Below are 15,377 nucleotides of genomic sequence, written 5' to 3'. Positions count from 1 at the left end.
GTGACACACGTAGGTGACAGCTGGAATAAACCCATTTCTCCCCTTTGCTAATAGAGCATGGCACTGCTGACAAATACGGCAAGGGCTGATCGTGCGCTGGCTGGGGTTGGGGTGAGGGATGTCTCCATTCCTGAGGTAACTGTACCTCTGAGCCCTTCGTGGCCTCCTTGTGGGCATGCCAGACCTTAAGCTATCACCTTTATGAGAGCGGAAATCATGTTCCTCTCTCTCCAGACTGGGGAGGATTTCGATTACAATTCTTCCTGTCCTTCTGACCACTTCAGCAAGTCTGAGTTTAGTTCAGTACTTGCCCTCCTGTCCTCTTCCCGGGGCTACAACAGGGATAACGAGTGACCAACCAGCCTTGAGAAAGCAAGAGACTTACTTAGAACAAAAGCATTACAGGAAAAAAACATATCTTAAAAACAAAAACCTAGCTTTTAGGCAGATCTGTCATACCAGGTGTCACTCATCTTCTTCATGAAGACCCTGGTAGGTTTCAAAATCCTTCCAACTAGAGCTGGCTGGAAAACCGATATCCCTTCCTGTGAAATATATCATGTTTAAAAAAAAATGTGTCAAACTGGTGAAGCGTTTTGCGAGAAGGGCTTTCAAGAATAAAATCCTTTTTTGGGAGACCCGAAAGGCATTTTTCAGCTTCCCGCCAGGACTTGAACTTTGGAAATGAAATCAACAAGAGCTGTTGGAGGGGCAAAGAGTGCTCAGCCTGGCAGCCCTCTTGGGAAGCTTTTGTCAATTTCACTTTTTGCCCCTGGAAAATTTCAGTTTTGCAAAAAGGACTTTTTTCGCTTGGTATTCTGATGAATATTTTCCAACCAGCTCTACTTCAGAGCCTTCCTGCAGGGTCCGTCCATCTTGGTCCCAGCAGTTGCACGGGTTTCTTGGATTTCATTTCTTTGTTTGCTGGGCCTCTTGAACATGCTCAAAACCATGCCCTGCAGTTTCCCCCAGAGGTCGGTACTTCTGCAGACTTGTTTACCTTGGAGGGATTTGCATTAATTACTCCCCAGTGAATTTAGTTCCTTGTAATTCATTCATGCTTTAGGTGACTTTCTCCCCTTGCTTGTCTTCTTTCAAGAAAGAAATTAACCCCTTTGTACCTGGTGGGTAACGTAGGGGGCGTGCAGGAGGGGAAACTGACTCACATACATTCTTTCATTAAAAAAAAAAATCTAAAGGTTCTGGATGCTGGGTATTTTATGTCTTCAGCATTTGTGGTTCACATGTGACAACCGCACTGCATCATCTCTGCTGATCGGACCTCATTTCTTGCCTATGGGCAAATCCTCTGCCTGGCCCAAGTAACTGGGGAGGGCGCTGGGGATATTTTGTGTGGGCTTCAGGTGTAAAATGTTCTCTATGGACTGCAAAGGAAGGTTGTTACTCATAAATAATAATGCTTGAAATGTGTGAGTAGTTATTAAGACAGTGTTAAATGCACTTAGTGTGGTCAAAAGAATGGCCAGACTGGGTCAGACCAATGGTCCAGCTAGCTCGGTACCCTGTCTTCTGACAGTGGGCAACGCCAGATGCTTCAGAGGGAATGAACAAAGCAGGGTAATTAGCGAGTGATCCATCCCCTGTCGTCCAGTCCCAGCATCTGGCAGTCAGAGGTAAGGAACACCCAAAGCACGGGGTTGCGTCCCTGACCATCTTGGCTAATAGCCATGACAAGGAAAGTCATGATTAAAACTGTGTTGAGGGCTTGTGGTTAACCCTACTATCCTTTCCATGTAACTACCAGCAGCTCACATGAGTTTTAAATGCACCTCTCTTTACCCACAGTCACTCCAAATAGCCTTGAACATCGTGTTAGATAAGGTGCTCACATATTTTCTTATGTGGTGGAATTTTCCAGCATAACTGAGGCATTAATGGTTGATATCAATGCAACTACAATAATGTCTGGCCATGGATTGCTATTCCTGAGTGTAGACAAGGCCTTAGTTGCCTTGGGACCTAAAGGAGGCGACTGAAGCTGGGTTAATGCTCCAGGCAAGGAGCAAATGAGCTGTATGCACCAAGAGAAGGATTGGTTGCTGGAAAACCTTTCCACTTATAAATATGAATAACATTTAAGAAAACAAAGCTCCCGGGGGGCATTAACTCTACTGAGCTCCTCTGGCTAGTTGTAATCAGTGCACTGCTTGCCCACTTATCTCACCTATTCTGGGAACAACAGATTTAAGTGCCACCTATTCAGAAGGGAGAGGAACTAATTACACCTAGTCAGAGGGGAGCAGAGCGGAGAGGAGAACAGCTGACCTGGAAAAAAAAGTAGGTCAATAAAACACACATATTATTAGCTGACTCCTGTATACCGGACTCGAACAGCAGTCTTGTTAAAGGATTAAAAATAATCCTTTTTTTAAATCGACCACAGGTAACTTTGAAAGTTGTGGACACCCCTGCACCGCATAACTTCATGCCCAAGTGGACATGTGTGAGCAAAGCCATTATTATAAATAATGCATCACTTTACATCCAGAGATCTCCAAGCGCTTTACGTTTGGATTGCAGTAGTGCCTCAAGGCCCCAGTTAAGGATCAGACCTTGTTGTGCTAGGCCCTGTACAGGTACATCATCAAAAGGGCCGTCCTTGCCCTGAGGAACTTGCCAGCAATGAGGAGACAGATGGAAACAGTGAAACAATCCTGTTTGGTGTAATAAAGAATAGCTATAGCATGCCCCCTGCCTAGCATCTTGTAGGCATTGCAGTAGAGGTGTGGCTTAAAGAAAGGCCTGGAGGAGGATGTAGTTTTTACAGGAGCTCCTCCAATGCATAAGAAACAGCATGGGAAGTACCTTCATCTCCATTTTTTCACAGGCAGAAGAAGTGAGGCATGGGGGCGGGGGGAGGGAGGTAATTTGATTGATATCACACTGCAGATCAGAGGCAGGGTTAGGACTGGAACTCATGACTCTCCGGGTATATCTATGCTACAGCAGCTCAGCTCTGGCGCTGCGGCTCTGCCATGGCGTAGTACCATGGCGTAGATGCTTCCTGCATCGACAGAAGGGGGGTTCTGTGTCAGTGTGGGGAATTCACCTCTCCGACAGGCGGTCGCTAGTCAACAGAAGAATTCTTTAGTCATTGCTGTTCTTATATTTCATTCAAGGTTGTCCGATCACATTCTTAAAGGAATCTTTAGAGTGGGAGAGAGGGAAAGGGGGGGACCTAACATAACATAAATAAAATCCTTGCTGATGCATGTTCTACTAAATTAGTGTGGCTGTGACATTGTAAATGTTTCATTTTTTTTCCCCTGTAAAGAAATCCCAGTCAAGTCCATTAAGGTGAAATAGATTCATTGTTATTCTTCGTTTGTTACTGGAGTGTGGAGGAAGGTGCAGCAAAGTCCAATATTCATTTGTTCGCTCTTCGGCCTCTTAATTATGTTTTTACAGTTCTTCTAGTAGAGTGATGTTTTATTTATGCTCCCCAAGATACACACATAAATCCCCAAACATGCCAGCCCCATCCATAATTCATCTTCTGGAAATGCCCTTTGATTTCTTTTGATTTTTTCCCCACATATCCCCATGCCAGTGACTGATTGCCTAGGAAGAGTTGTTGTAGCTGTGTCCATCCCAGAATATTAGGGAGACAAGGTGGGCGAGGCAGCATCTTTCACTGGACCAACTTTTGTTGGTGAGAGAGACAGGCTTTCGAGAGCTGAAGAAGAGCTCAGAATAAGCTCGAGAACTTGTCTCTCTCACCAACAGAAGTTGGCCCAGTGAAAGGTATTACTTCCCCCACCTTGTCTGCCTGGAAAGAGAGCAGCTGATAAAAATGCCACTTCTCTTAGCCCTAGCCTTCAGGTCCTGATGGGACTTTTAAAGATGCCAGTCTTTCCAGACACCCAGGACGCAGTGGGCACTTCCAAGATAAAAAGGAGTCCAAGCCCTGTGGGAAAAGCCTACTGATGCTGTTCTGTCCATGACGTCTTCATGTTGAAAGAGGGCTTGCAGTGCCCATGTCAGCTGAGGTCTGTCATCTGACCCATTCTTTTCTAAATGAGCAGGCACATTTTTTCGCCTTGTGCGGTTTCAGAACTGGTTTCTTTATTTGAGGCGGGGATCAGTTTTCTTTTCATGCACTAAATCCTGAAGTGATAACCAGGCAAAACTCCCTGTCACAGCATACTATTAATGTTTGACTGAAACACCCCACCCTCTTAGCAGCTGATGATCCTTCTGGGAAAAGATTAGGTGGGTTCTGCTAACTCTCAGAGTCAGGTGGCTCATTAACACCACCTAAATGCAGGGAAATGGGAGTGGCTCTCTGAGGAGAGAGGATCTAGAATGTGGGCTGAGCAGCTCTGAGGGAGGAACTCTGGGAGCAGTCAAGTTTGAGGAGAAGGTTTGAGCTGAACTTAATTACTCTGTTTTCCTTGTTAATAAAATCAAACCGCAGAACGGGATAAGTTTTTTTGAGTCTGGAGAGCATGTGGACTTTGTTTATAGAGCAGGCTGAGAAAAGTGCCCACTCTCACTCCCATTGAAAGCCAAGGGGTATGTTGCTTGAGTAGGGATCTCTAGATATGGCCCACCAAGAGAAGAGCTGAACCTAAGTAGCTTGTAAGCACTGTTCTCACCTGACATTCTCCTCTGGAGTGAAGGGCAGGAACCAACTGTCCTATAGTGGGGCGGGGGGGGGTCAGATTTTGGCCAAAGCCCTGTTTTTCTGAAAACATCCACACAGAGCAGTTAGGACATCGGGTTTTTAAGGTCCCATCAGAAAGATCTCCAGACGGTAACCTGTATGGTTCTTAATTAATCTGCCTAACTTAGTCCTGGCAGCATTTGAACCAGTGGTCTCTGGGATCTAGGGATCCCAAACAAATCTCAGAATGTCTCTTCTGCCTCCTCTTTGCTTACTCTACATTGATCTTGTCCTTTTATTTTAATCTTAGTCATTCAAGTGAAATCAACAGAAGAGACTATCCATCCACTTTGCATATGCAACCTGCCGCATTAATAGCCCATTTCAAAGGAACCCCAAATTCCCCCAGTACAACTCTGCTCCAGATTCCTTGGAAGACCTTTCCATTATGCAACTGATATTTGTTGGTCACTTGAGTAATTGTGTAAGGCAGCTTTCTCTGCATGACTTCCCCTCTGCACCCCATGCTTCCGTTCTTGGTTTCCTTAACTTCAGTACTCTCTCTCTCTCCAGACAGCCTGTGAAATTCATTGCCCTGAAGGGTCACAGATCCAGAGGCTGTGGCTGGATTTTCTAAAAGGCACTGGGATAATGTTATGACCCTTAATAACCGCTTTAGTCATGCAGGCTAAGAGAAGGGTAATCACATTTTGTGCTTTAGGTTGTAAGTTTTGTGTTGCAAGGGGATTGTACAGCACTGCACTAATGGCCAGGGCTTCAACTTCCTCTGATGCATCAGGCTGAGTCATCATCTTCCAGACACAGGTGGTTCCCATGTTAAATACACTCAGCCATGGCTGGCAAGCCCAGTGAATCTTCTCAGATTTTAAACAATAATGGGCTGGCTTTTGACACCCTTACTCACTGTTGGGACTACTTGCAGAGTAAAGGAATATTCGGTGTGAAGACTGGTGGCAGCATCTGGCCTGAAATGAGTGAGGAAATGCTGTCTTATTGTATATGTGGATCTGTCTCAGAGTGGTATGTTTAATGTTTGTGCTGGTAGAGCCTAGTTATCTAGTCTGGTCCCTTCCTCAGTGCTGGCTAGTTTTACTACTGCTGCAGTTGCAGTCAACGCTCCTTACTCCTGATAAGCAGACCTACCGTATCCGCTTTGCAGGCGATGGAGGCTGGCTAGGACTGAGCACCTGGAAAGCAGGAAGAAGAGAGTTGGATTCAGTGAGACAAACGACCCCTTTGAGCCTTGTTTGTGCATCTGTGCTGGGTTTGTTCCCTCCCCTGCTTCCACTGGACTGAATTATCTTTACTGATCTCTTAGTGTCTGGTAATATCTGAGAGGCATGTAAAACTGGCAGGGATGGGATTAATGTTGTATGGAGATCGGTGGCTATTGCCCAGAAAGGCCCCAAGCTTTGTTTGGATTCATATGTGTGCATAAACTGTCTTGACTGTGAAATCATTGCCTGGCTGTGGGTGCTGATCAAGCCACACAGTTAGCAAGTTAGTACGAACCGTTATTTGTAAGGTTTATCCTTCCGCTGAGCCTAGTGAAACTGTGGAACTGCTGGACACTGCAGCAGAATGCTACCGCGTGCTGCCCTGCATTGTGCTAGGTTTGAAATTGCATAGGTCTTATTGTAGGTGCTAATGCAGCCGGAGGAAGTGGAAAGTTTTACATTAAGGACAGCAGCCAGAGAACGGGGCCGATCACTTAAATGTCAGATCTCTTTAAGGTACAAGTCCACTACAGCCACTTTAGGAATGACGAGAGAGAGAGGGACGTACATCCACTGTAGATAGACAACCTCCCCCCCAACACACACGCGCGCTTTCTAGGCCTGATTTATTGTCTCCTCCTGGATGTGCTGCAAGCCTGTGTCTGAGCCAGAGGTCAGGAAACGGGAGCCATGCAACACTGATAAACTGCTCATGACTGCATACCATACTGCTGCTGAGCAGGGTTTTCAGTGTGTCTTGGGTTCAGCCATTTTTTAACATGTCTCTTTTCTTTAATAGCCTGAAAACCAGTCCTAGTAAAAGCTATTTTTGTCATTTTTCATTCGACAAAAAAATTAAAAAATCCTTTATATGAATGAAAGCAAAAGACGCATGCCTCCCTGGATACTCAAACAGCTGCCAAAATTAGTTCCAGATCCCAGTCATCACTGAAGCGAGAACATCCATGGAAAGCTCCTATGCAGCATGAGACGGGCTTCTGCACTAGTCTGTGTTATAAATAGCTAATGTCCAGTCCTTTCCCTCGCCTCTGCCAGGAGCTAGGCTACGTACTGTGGATTTCACACACACTTGGTAGGACTTGTCTTGGCTGCACCGGTAGCTGGAGTTATCTACACTCAAGTTAACGCCTCCGGAGTGAGCCTGGCTTGAGCGAGAGCCATCACACTGCAATACTCAAGCTGCATCCCCACTGCCATTACAAGCTTTAACCTGCCCGCTCCCCAACAGGCCAGCTAGCTTGAGTTTAAAGCACCACTGAGGCTAGGGTTTCTGGTGTGTGGACGGGAGTCTGGCAAGGGGCACCTCTCAAATTGTACCTCAAGCTAACACTGCAGTGAAAAGCTGCCCTTAGCATAAACAGCTTTATTGATACGCTAGCCTCTTCCGAAGTGGGAAGGTGGCAACCTGTCAGCACCCTGCGCAATATTGGGGATGAGGAGGGCGTGCAAAGTTCGGTCAGTCGCTTTCTGTTATTGAAACTGCCGAGGGATCTTTAATGTCCACAGAATGTGAACAGAAGCTGAAATTTTAAGGCTGCATCCAAAAGATGAGAGGAAGGCTGCACTAGTGAGACTCAGAAGAGAGGAGTTTCAGTTCTTGTCTTCGCCACAGACTCCCTGTGTGACTGTGTCAATCTCTCTGGCTTAAGTTTGTCGGATGTTTCTGAGCACTCGTGACAAGTTTAGTCGGTCCTTTACACAGTTGGGTGGTCTTTGATCTGGAGTTTCGAGGAGCAGATACATAGAAGGCAATGGGTTTTTCTCCAGGTGCCGCTTCAAAAGGATGGACTCTGAGGTGGGTCATTTGTATGCCCCTCACCCCTCCTAAGAAATACACTTAAAATGTATTGTCTCCAAAAGTCCACTGAAATTCCTAATCCTTCCCAGAGATTGCATTAGTTAGTCTGCTAGAGATGTTACACACAGCAACACACACACACGCAACCACAATTTGAATACAATGGATCCCCAGTGTATTAAACTTAATTCCACAAGGTTTATCTAGGATATTGTCATATCTGCTACACAAGGGCTCGAGTTTTTATTGTAACGTACTCACAATAAGTCTCTGTGGAAGTCCCAGGGCAATGCTGTTAAAGAGACCACATGTCACAAAGGTCTTTGCTGCAGGAAAATCACTTCTTTCTGGGGCTTGTATTTATTGGTTTTCTAGTGACTCAAACTAAAAACATCAGTGTTCAGAGTCCTGAAGCTGAATTCTTCCTTATGTGGCAGGACAAGCAAAACAGAATAATACCCACAGCGCTTCCTGCACCAGCTGTTCCCAAGCACTTCCTTCTGCATCATCCTTCAGAGAGGTCAGCCGCTTTGAACTGCTTGATAAGTAATGATGTGCACCTGCTCTGACCTCAGCTGCCTCCTCTGGACCGAGTTGGGGGCGGGGCACAAAACTCCCTGTGAATGGCGGGAACAGAGGGGGCTAGGGGAGCTAGCGAGACTGGGGGCGAAGTGTGCGGCTGGCTTCAGGCTGCGAAGGGATGGCTGGTGTGCGGTTCCACACCTCACCCCGCAGTGGATGGCTGATGCCCTGTGCCCCAATGCTCGTCACCTGGCTGCCAGTGCCCTTTCCCCCCACCCCACCTTGGCAACTGGTGCATACGCTGCTGCCTCTCCCCTGGGCTGGATGTCTCCGCTGGAACCCACGGTAGCTAGAAGGCGAGGCTGGGCTGGGGAGTCCTACCTGCCCCCCCGGCTGCTGGCCCAACCTCATGCGCCATGGCAGCTACTTCAGCCTGTCCTGGGTGTGGTCATGGGGCAGCATCTATAGAAGATATCGCAGTGGGCAGAGAGAACGGATATGGATCTTGAGAATGGACTTTGTTAGACTCTCTGGAAAGGCTGTTCAAGGTGATAAAGGCAGCATGGGGGGTGGATCCGGCCTTGCCTGTGGTATTTGGCCTTGAGGAGAGATCCAGCATTTGAATGAGCTGGAGGTGAGCTGGGACCTCCAGCGGATGGGTACCAGACTGCAAGTTTGGGGACTATTCCCAGCTGTGTGTGTGGACAAGTTTTGGGTCAGGAAGCGTGGGCATGTAATCAACGCACTGGGCTGGATCTAGGTTCTGTTCCCAGTTCAGTCGCAGACTCACTGGGGCAAGTCACTTTGTCCCTCTCTGCCTCCATTCCCCTTCTCTAAAAACGGGGTGTTCATGATACTTCCCTATCTCACAGGCGCCATGTGAGGGTAAAATCCACACGTGCTTGGAAGGTGCTCAGTACCAAGATGACTGTGCACATAAATAGACATTCCTTCCCCTCTGTGCCTCCTTTTCTCCATCTGCATAATAGAGCTGATTATCCACCCCCTATCTTTGTAAAGTGCTTTGCCTCTCCCAAAGAAAAGCACTGGAAGTACTAAATGTTGTTTATCTGCTTGTACAATGTACAATGGAGCCAGTAGGTTGTGTGTACAGTTGGGCAAATACTGCGGAATATTTTCCAGTTTTTAAATTTTAAAAAGATTCCTATTCAGAAATGTTCACATCTCTGTTTTGTGTTCACTCACAATGAATATTGCAGGAATGTTAGAGGGGAGCAGTGACAGTCAAGTGAAAACAGATGAATATTCACTGAGAGCAAATTTCTAATTGGTTATCGGAAATGTTCACAATGCAGAGGTAAGCGTTCTGCCTATCGAGTCAGGGACCTGAAAAATACCATGTGACCTCCAAGGCCAATCAAAACCATGGGGATGGCAATTATCTGCAGCAAACTTCTCATCAACTAGCCACAGATAAAGAATTAGTTGCAGAAATTATTTCGCAAATAATGTCAGATAATTAATAAACATAAGGCAACTTGCGGAGAGGAATTCACCAGCAAAAGAAGTGGAAAGTCATTGAATGATTGTTCATCCGGCTCCAATGTATTTCAGGCCAGATGGAATATGTAGATTAGTGTCTTGCAGGCTTGTGGCACAGAGAAGCCACTTATAACACTGAATGGTGCCACAGAGAGGGAGAGACTCATTAATTACGGCATGATGTCGCATTGTTTTCCCCATTCTTGGTGCAGCACTGTTTCAGGATGCCGGGTCGTAGTTATTTGGTGGCTCCCCTGGGATTCCCATCTCATATATTTTCTTTCACTCTTGGAGGCTGGGAAAAGGGAATATTTCTCCTCTCCTTTCACTTTCTTGGCTGCTTGGAGGAATTCATGCAGCTCTGGTCTGTTTGCTTGGCCATCCCTCCTTATGGGGACCTGGCTGAGTGAGGGAAGCAGCTATCCAATTGATGGATTACACTGGAACCGTGTGGTTTAATTTTTACTGATTTAGAGCCCATTGGGGTTCACAGCAAATTCACTTGTGTTTTTGGTTAGTAACAGAGGCTAAGGTTTCCAAAGCCATCTAAGGGATTTGCATTCACAATTAATGGGAACTGGGCTCCCAAAACCCTCATATGGCTTCGGAAATCTTAGCCCGGATACACGAGGCTTCACCAAAATGCATGTGAGCAAACATCCCCAGGGAAGGAGCCTCCCCAAACCCATTGGGTTCCGCTGCCTGCTTTGACAGGACGTTGCTCCTTTGGAATGAAATAGGAGTATGAGACTGTCCCTCACAAAGTTTACCCGCAATGGGGATCTGACAGGCAGGCGTCTAGCCTGTGGATTGCAAATGAAATCAGAACAATCTGCCATTGAATCATACCAAAGCAGCTGCTCTGATATCAGCACAGAGCTCCGTTGTCGATCTGAACATCGCGTGTGTGGGACGAGGGAGGACAGAAAATCCACCATGGAAGTGAAATGTAGCCTAGCGGTAGCCCATCTTGGTTCAGCCCTTGCCTGCCAGTGGCTTTCAGCTGGCAAAGGCTGCAGGGCGGAATGGTTAATTCTTCTAAGGACACCGTTAATGAATTCCACTTGCATTTCCCGAAGCTGTGGGGGTTTGGAGAGACTAAATGGAACTTTATCTGAAAATGATGGCTGAATGTCAATGCCGCGGTCGAAGCCAATTTGGGAGACTGAGAGTGCTAAAAGAATTAAGAATGCTAAATGGAAATAAGTCTGCTTGGTTGAGATGAAATAGGGCTTAAATGAGTGAAATTATCGGTGGATTACCCTTGTTAGAGCACTGCTTTATTTTAATAAACTGAGTTTTAATCTGCTGCAGGGATTCCTGAAGGAAAGGCACCGCTTTTTAGGGGTATGTGTGTGGTGCTGGTGGAAGAACTGGACTTGCCCTGCCTCTCCAGAATAGGAGGACGTGCTGATGATGGGTTGGTAATTATTTACCTGTGACGGTTTTGCATTTCCATGAAGATCCTGTTTGCTGCTTGAAAACTGGCTTGCTCCCTGTTCCCAGCTCGCTCTCCTCTTTCGCTGGCAAAATGGAAGCACTCCAGTGTTGCTGCCACTTAGATAATACGCGTTCTGGGGGAAATTCACCCTGGTGCCAAGTGCCAATGCAGAGCCTGTGCGTCATTTAAGCCGTCCTGTGGCCAATGGTGTTACAGTCCTTTGTGATCATTGGAAAGGAGAGATGCAAAGAAGTGGCACCTCGTGCATTTAGAAGGCAAAAACAACAGGCTGAGATTTATCATAGAGACGTGGTTAATAGTTATAAACCTGTACTAACTATCCTCTTCCGTTAGAGCAGATCTAGCGCAGCAAAAGAATCGAAGCAGATGTTCTTGTCTAACTTAGTTGGCCGCCAGGGTAAACACAGATGTAACCCGTCATTCTGACGGTGAGTCTGACCTGTCTGTTTTTATGATGGGCTAGAAAAGTGTAACTGTTCCAGATGCTTTGGGAACCATGTTCTAAAGGCAGGGCCCAATCATTGGAGCTACTAAACATCTTCAGCTCCCAGAAGCAGAGGGAACTCAGCAAGCAGACGCTTAAAGAGTTGGGGTGCAATCCTGTGAGTTTCCAGGTGCCCCAGACTCTCCTTGCAGAATTGGGCCCTAGATCAGAATTATGATTTCTATATGGCCACACCTAGAGGTCCCAACCAAGACCAGGGCCTCCCTGTGCTTTCTGACCACACAGGCCTTGCCCCCAAGGAGTTTAAAATCCAAATCAACAAGATGGTCCAAGGGTGGGAGGGGAGACAGGCACAGAGAGATGAAGTGACTCGCCAGTATCGCACAGTAGCTCGGGAGCAGAGCTGAGCGTAGAGCCCGGTCATTTGGAGTCTCCATCCAGTGCCCTGTCTACTAGACCACATTGCTTCTCTTACAACAATTTCCCTGGCAGCCAGCCCAGTGGGGGTGAGTTGGGGACCCCCTCTAACATGGAGATGATCTAGGCGAGGTTACCAGCCCTGAGCGGTGGGGCATGTGGGCTGCACAGACAATCAGGTGATGGTGGTGAGTACGGAAGGGTTAATGAATTGCTTTCCCAGCTTCTCGCTGGAGGGGAATTTATTTCCTAGCAATGGGCTATCTTGTGTTTCAGAGCACGAGTGTTTCTTCATCTTCCCTGAGAGCCAGCTCCTGTGGGCATCTCTGTAGAAGAGTTCATATTCTTGGCATGGAAATCAGACAGACGGACAAACACTAAAGAGCAGATCTGTGGCTCCACAGCAGGGACTAGAATTGTGCACGTGTGCGCGTGTGGATTTAAACCCATCTGAAACGGTACAGAAGGTGGGAATGAAGCCGGTGAAGGGAATATTTCATGGCAAGTACTTTGTCAGATTGATCTAGCAATCTCGGTGTTGATTGCATGTCACCCCTTTGAAATGGATAGACAGCGAGCGTGATGTTAGCAGAGCCGCGTCATCGCGGCATTGGGCCGATTGGAGCCAGTGATGACACAATTGTTCCCATCAAGGAGCTGGGAGGCCCGGCTCAATGGAAAGAGGTTTGAGCCTCTTGCTTGGATGCAGGTCTCCTAGGTAGCACACTGGACCTACATTATACCGGACCCTGAGATTATGCAGCATTCCTCTCCCCACCATTCCCCCTGATCTGCCATCCCCAACCCGCTTCTCCACTGATGCTTTAAGCTCATTAAAGCCCGTTCGAAGTCAAATGGAAGGACCCACATTCACATCAGTGGGCTTTTGATTGGGTCCGACATTTTCTTCGTTGAACTTCTAGAGTGTGCTGCATTAGGGCTCTCTCTGATCCCTCCAGGCCTCCATAGTCATCTGATGCCCAAGCCCCTTGTTAACCCACATCCCTCTCCTGTTTTCTTCCTGCACCCTACTCCTGAGCTACTTCTGTTTTGCCCAGGGATGGAGGAACTGTTGAATGGCTTATTCAGGCGCTGTTCTAGTCTCCCTTTTGCTTGCCTCCATCCCCTGCTGTACAGTAATAAAGTCCTTGCTTGCTACCTCTCAGCTTATCCAGCCAGCTTCCTGCTTTGCTCTTAGGTCAAAAGAACCATAAAGACAAAAGGAAACGGTCAGGTCTTTCTGGAGTGACCCCATAGCTTCTCCACTGAGATCATTCTCTTTGGCTTTCAAATATGCCCATAAAGTAATCCCCACCACCACCCAGCAACAGCATTTAAAAATAATTCTCAGTGCGAGAGGCACCGTTTGGCCAAAAATGAATGCCCAAAGCAGGGATGGATGGGCACGATGGACTTAGCTGTGGTCCTTCTAGAGCCCCGTTGCAGTTGTGTGTAGAGCCTACCTGCAGTTCCAGCAGCCTATTAGGCGCTAAGGCCCAGATCCTCGCAGGGATTTAGGCACCCAACTCCCATTGGAATCAATGGAAGGTAGGAGCCTACATACCTTTCAGGATCTGTGCTGAACATCGTTTCCCCTCGTGATGGTCTAGTGGTCCACTGGTGTTCCAGTGGCATGAGCACACTCCATGTATGGGGCTCAGTCGAGGCGCCTGGCACCAGACAGAGGCTGCAGTTGTCTGGCCAAATGCTGGTGGCTGAGAAGGCGTCATTACTTCACAGGCGCAGGAGCAAGCATGATGCCTGCGGACACAGGAGGTCAATGCACTTACCCTTGGCCCCTGCTGTATCTCTAGAATCGGGGTAGTCTTCCAGCTACAAACTCATGGATAGAATGGGGCATGCAACCCTCGGCAGCATTTGATGCTGCTGGAAGTGCTCGTGGCTGCCAACCTTGTGCTCAGGGCTTTGCATTAGGTCTGCTACAGCAGAGCTGGAAGGGAAGGACTCTCTGCTCCCGTAGACACTCAGTTTACCTGTGCTGGAATAGCCATAAATTGGCCACTGTTGAAGAGTTCTGCAGAACTCGTCGGCTGTGATCCGTGAACGTCGCGCTGCCCGGGAGCTCCTGCCCAGTTTCATGTCAGACCCATGCTGAAGTGCAGGCTGTGAAGTCCAGGCTCTGACCCCAGGTTCCCTCCCAATAGAGCTGGCAAGGTTTGCAAACGTTTTGCTGAGCCCCGTTGGTAATGAAGCCTGAGTGCCGGCAATGTGAGCTTGTTTGCGGGGTTCCAGGGTCCATTTCAAATACCCGTTCCCCTCCCCCCTGCCTCCCCATTCCCAGCCCTGGGATCTGAATCAGCCGACTTGAATAGAAGGAATTACTTGATCTTGTTGCTTAGAGCGATTTATAACCTGCAGCTACCTGCAGAGGTGGGTGGGGGGGCATACGTGCATGTTTCCGTTGGCTTCCAGTCTGCACTGAAGCCGCTTCTGAAAAATTCCATTTTACAATCACAACATGGGCCTGCTTCTTCTCACCTCTGTGATCTCCTCGCAGATTTGTTATGCAAACTGCTTTCACCCACCCAGCGCCATCCCCTCTCCGAATGAAAACAGTCGGGGAAAGGTTATTTTGTCATTTGGCTCCTGCATTTTAAAGCAGATTGTACCATATCCCCTGTCCCCAGGATGCTTTGGCAGTTGCAGACTTTGGGCATTTAATTTCAGTTATGTTCTATTAACTTCAATTGCACATGGGGTTTTTGGCAGGATTGTCCCTTCTAGGGGACTGGTGCAATTGGGTGGAAGTGCTGTTTTTATGCATGTAGATAAATAACATGAGCGTGGTCACAAAACAAAAGAGCCTTGCGGGAAGCTGTTGTATTGCAAGAGTTTGCAACATCTGTGCAAAGTCATGCTGCATCCACATTTGACAGCCATGCCGGGTGCAGGGCCTGGCAGACAGTCTGTCAGGATCAACCAAAATGGTGCAATCTACGGTGGTTTCTCCCAAAGCCAGGAATGTTGCAACTCCACCAGACCCCCAAACACAGTCCCACAATGACCCCAGCAACAATGTTGGGTGACACTATGGGATGGATACTGCCGATGTCCCAGAATGGACTGTGGTTGTCAGGCGTGGTGTGCCTGACCCACCAGAACGGTTCTGTCAGAAACAATCTTAGTTGATCCGTTGCAAGGGCAAAGGAGATAAGCAGCTAGGGCTGGTTGGAAGACCAGAATTCTGTTTCGTGAAGAAAAAAAAATCAAGGGTTCAAAATTTCATTGTAATGAAACTGAAATTTTTCGGAAAAAGTAACGAAAAAGAGAGACCAATAGCCCAGTTGTTGCAGGGCATTCGTCTGGGATGTGCCTGAATCAGG

The 15,377-nt window shown here is 47.5% G+C and overlaps 1 protein-coding gene across 5 annotated transcripts in view; it reads left to right on the top strand.

Moving 5' to 3' along the window:
- Nucleotides 1-15,377, top strand: part of GRIK4 (glutamate ionotropic receptor kainate type subunit 4) — a 304,903-nt gene that overhangs the window by 98,394 nt on the left and 191,132 nt on the right. The window lies entirely within an intron of this gene.

The sequence above is a fragment of the Lepidochelys kempii genome, chromosome 22, assembly GCF_965140265.1.
Source record: "Lepidochelys kempii isolate rLepKem1 chromosome 22, rLepKem1.hap2, whole genome shotgun sequence".
NCBI lineage: Eukaryota > Metazoa > Chordata > Testudines > Cheloniidae > Lepidochelys > Lepidochelys kempii.
Note: the sequence above shows the minus strand (reverse complement) of the source record. Positions and strands in the feature narration are given on the sequence as shown.